Source organism: Panthera leo, chromosome D1 (genome assembly GCF_018350215.1).
Source record: "Panthera leo isolate Ple1 chromosome D1, P.leo_Ple1_pat1.1, whole genome shotgun sequence".
In the NCBI taxonomy this organism is placed as follows: domain Eukaryota; kingdom Metazoa; phylum Chordata; class Mammalia; order Carnivora; family Felidae; genus Panthera; species Panthera leo.
Genome location: NC_056688.1, coordinates 46,181,563 through 46,186,094, shown reverse-complemented (window position 1 = coordinate 46,186,094; position 4,532 = coordinate 46,181,563). Strand labels below are relative to the sequence as shown.

Here is a 4,532-nt window from a genome sequence, read left to right as displayed (position 1 = left end):
GTACTGATGCATTCATTCTGCTTGTATCTTATTCAGTGGTTCAAGCAATTATTATTGTGTCCATATGGTATGTCAAATACTGTGTTAGCACTTTACATCTGTTCTCTCATTTAACATGGAGTTGCATGATTCCCATTTTACTGATGATGAAACTAAGACTCAGAGAAATTAAGTCTTGCACAAGGTTTTCAGAATAGAAAATTAAAGGCCTAAGACTTAATTTTCCATTAAATATTACCATGTCTGGCTTCTTTATATCATGCAGGCCTCTGTTCGAATGTAATCTCAGAGAATACTTTCCAAATAGCTGCCTCACTCTGTGTTCAATTGTCCTGGCTTATTTTTCATTGTAGTACTTACTATTACATTATTTAAATTTTGTCATTTGTATCTCCCACTAGACTCTGATTCCTGTGAGTTTGAGCTCTTGGCTATATTACTTACTGTTTATTATAACACTATGCATAATACAGCCTGGCACATAATAAGGAGCTGAGCAAATTTTTGTTGAAGGATTGACTCTCAAACCCAAACTCAGCCACTATTCTATGTGGTGTTTCTAATAGGTTAAGAAGATTTCATTTTTTTTTTTTCATTTTTTTTTTAACGTTTATTTATTTTTGAGACAGAGACAGAGCATGAATGGGGGAGGGGCAGAGAGAGAGGGAGACACAGAATCAGAAGCAGGCTCCAGGCTCTGAGCCATCAGCCCAGAGCCCGACACGGGGCTCGAACTCAGGGACCGTGAGATCGTGACCTGGGCCGAAGTCAGACATCTAACCGACTGAGCCACCCAGGCGCCCCAAGAAGATTTCATTTTTAAATGCCCTGATACCAAAGAGTGTGGTGCACAGAGCTTGTGAATGCAACGTGCCAAATAATATGTAAACTGCTGGTCCATACTTTTTTAAAATTAGAGTTTAATTTGCATGTAGTAAGATAAATCTTAAGCATGTATGTATTTTTTTAGAAAAATTCCATTTTAATTAAACTGTACAGTCTGAATTATTTCCTCTGACACTGAGGTTAAAAATAGAAATCAATTTCTGCAACCTTCCAAAGCAGCCTTTGAAATGTCAAGGTTTTAAAAATTATTTTATAGCATGAATTTACATATAAATACAAACTGTTCAATGTATTAACTTAGCAATCAATGAGCTTCCATCATGGAGAATATCTGGTACTGGGACAGGCCAGGGCAGAATTCAATTACTGCCGCCTTAGTGGAAGACTTTTCAGCCTTCTCAGCAGTTCGTGGGGTGACAGGTCTACAGTCCCTTCTTCACCACTCGGGCTGTCACTGCTGTTGGTACTCTCAGAACTACTGCCCTTCTCCAAATTTTTATTCTTTTGCTTGACTTTGTATTTGTGCTTCCGGTGTTTCTTTTTCTTCTCTTTCCTCCATCTGTGCTCTTTCTTGGTCTTCTGTTTTTCTTTCTTTCTTTTTTTTTTTTTTTTATGTTTCTCTTTCTGAGGCGCCTCAAGTTTCTGATGAACATTGGGCCAGAAGATGGGACATAGTTGTGGGCTGAACACTTCTCTTTCATCTATCTGCATCTTTTGTATCAGAAAGGAAGGTGCGGGCTCCTGGAGGGCTGCCAGCTCACTAGCATGTGCCATGGATTATGTTTCCATTCAGTCAGTCTCTTGGGAGCTTTTGAAGTCAGCCTCCCTGGTACCCACCTGACATCCTCATTGTTGCCTTGCTCATCCGAAGAGGATGAGGACTTCTCATCGGAGGAGCTGGCAAAGATGGCCTTAAATAAGTCCATGGATGGGCAGCTCCCTTCTCCTTCAGTCTGTGAATCCACACCTTTGCTTACATTCTTATTTGAGAGTGATTCCATCACATGCTCTTCCTCTTTGATTACTAAAGAGCTGGACTCTTGTTTAGGTGGACCAACTTTTGATCTAGCCAAACTTAAAAATTCACTAATGGGATCTTTTTTCTTTTCTTGTTTAGATGTATCCCATCTTTTTTTTTTTTTTTTTTTTTTTAAGGAAGTAGACTTTTTTTTTTTTTTTTTTTTTTCAACGTTTTTTATTTATTTTTGAGACAGAGAGAGACAGAGCATGAACGGGGGAGGGGCAGAGAGAGAGGGAGACACAGAATCGGAAACAGGCTCCAGGCTCCGAGCCATCAGCCCAGAGCCTGACGCGGGGCTTGAACTCACGGACCGCGAGATCGTGACCTGGCTGAAGTCGGACGCTTAACCGACTGCGCCACCCAGGCGCCCCTAGATGTATCCCATCTTGATGGTTTTTGTGATTTGTCGGGACCTCAGTGTTGCGGCCCTTTTTCACTTGCTGCTTGAGTTGTAGGTGAGGAAGTGGTCTCTGGGAGTGTCAGAAAGTTGAAGACTGAGAATTTGTCACATTTCACTCTTGGTAAGCCAACCAAAGTTGAATCTGGATAAGGGTCAGGGACATGAAACCTCTTACACAGAAGCTTGTCAGGATGCCACTCAGATGTGTCTCGGGTAAGCTTCCCGAATGGCTTCAGCTTCACAGCTGACTGCTTGTCATTGACATCATTCTCTTGGTCTTGAGGGACTTCCACTTGATCTGAATCGTCCTCCTCCTTGGCATGCATGAACCTGGAGGACAAGGTCAAATGGGAAGACACATACAGCAGGGCTGCCCAAGCAAACTTATCCCGCTCGTGGCCTCGCCCCCATTCTGTCATACTGGGGTTCAGACAACGTTCCAGGGCATCTTTCTGGAAGATTCCTATTTATTAAATTAGATTCCCGTTTCCTATTTACTAAAAACTCTTCTTATAGTTTTTGTTTTTCTGGATCTTCACGAAAGGTTTGAAGTTGCTGGCTCTTGTGGCGGCTGTCCTACCACTCAATGCCATGTGCCATGAGCAGGGCCCAACATCCAGAGAGGAGGGCTGGGGTCTGTTGCTTGAGGCCTTCTGGGCCAGACTCCTGGCCTTGAGTTGAGCTGCTTTAAGGTCAGTTACATGCTTCATTTCTTTGATTCTCTCTTTATCTTTTTGGGACAGAAACTCTAACACTGAAGTAGATGAACCTTGAATGGGTGTTTCTCCCAGCAACTCCACCCACTTGGAGGCATTCAGTTGGTGCCTACTGTGTGTCCCTGGGTTAAGCATTGGCTTTCCAGCTGACTCTGACAATACCTGAATTAAGTGGGTGTTCTCTAAGGTTTCAGCTACCACAGGTCTGAAATAATGTACCGGTTGATAGTCTCTTGGCGATTCAAGTGGTGGGGAAGTGTTTTTAGAAGATAAAGGTTTAGAAGCCAAGGAAAATCCATCCAAAATTTTGCTAATGTATCGAAGATCTTTCTTTGATTCTTTCTGACTTCTATACTGCCTGGGTGCTGTCCAGCCATAGAGTCCATCTCCAGGCTCCTCATCTTTCAAAATGGTGTCATATTTGGATAAAGTTTCTGTGGCATAGATGTCATCATCTTCCTCTTCCCAGGGCACCAACACCAAAAGCCTGGCCTGAAATTCCCAGTTTTCTTCCTTTATTCACTCCAGTCTCTCCAAGGAGATTGCTGGCTCCCTCAGGTCCCGCACTGAAAAGATTAAAATGTTTTCCCGAGGTTCCAAACAATGCTTGGTGGGGATCCAGGCCCTTGTAAGCCAATCCATGCACGTTATCTTTAGGTGTGAAATCCACAGGTGTGATGTCTTTGGGTGCAGAGGTCACATTTTCAGGCACATAGTCATTGTCTTCATCCTCAGATCCTTCAGAGCCTCCAGGGGGTAACGCACAGCCATAGATTTTTACTCCAGGATCAGGTATTTGTCAGTGAGGTCTTCTCTTTACTCAAGAGCCAATTCCTTGTCCTTCCTTCCAACCCATTTTTCTTAGCAATTCAAAACCAGTACATAATTTTGTTGGTGTTATGAGGTCATCAAGCAGAGTAGCTCCAGGAATAGGGGAGTAGCAGTTGCTAACTGCCTGGCCTTTTCTCATATTCTATCTTTGGTTTCGGAAGCAAAATCATCCATGGTGACAATTGCTTTAGGTGGTATCCCAAATTCAGTAAGATCCTCTTCATCTATAAAGTCTTCAGGATCAAGAACAGATTTGTCTGCTCTGTTCTGTCATGAAGACATGAAGGAAGAGGGCGTCCATCCTTCTTTTGAGCCAACAATGTTGAAGTACCCAGCAGAGAAACCTCCGCTAAAGGCCCCATGAAACTGTTTATACCTTCCTTTTTCATCTCTGACAGTCTGATCCTGAAGAGGAATTGGTTTCTTTGGTCTTTCACCTTGTAGCGGCTCCAGGTCCATCCCATAGCTGACCAAGTCCTCTTCGCTGTCACTGCCCAGCACCACCATCCTGCTCCCTTCTTCAGCATGTGTGTATTTTTACAGATGTTATATGCTTGTGTAACCACTACGCAGGTCAAGATACAGAACATCTTTAGCCCCTGAGGGAAGTCTCTTTTATTACCTCCCAGTTGATATCCCATCTCCCAGAGGTAACTTTTTTGACTACTGTCACATAAATTAGTTTGCTGGTTCTTGAGTTTTATATAAATGTAATCTG

At 42.8% G+C, this 4,532-nt stretch overlaps 1 pseudogene; it reads right to left on the bottom strand.

Moving 5' to 3' along the window:
- Window positions 1–1,161: 1,161 nt before the first annotated feature.
- LOC122200823 lies at window positions 1,162–4,321 on the bottom strand (annotated as a pseudogene).
- Window positions 4,322–4,532: the final 211 nt, after the last annotated feature.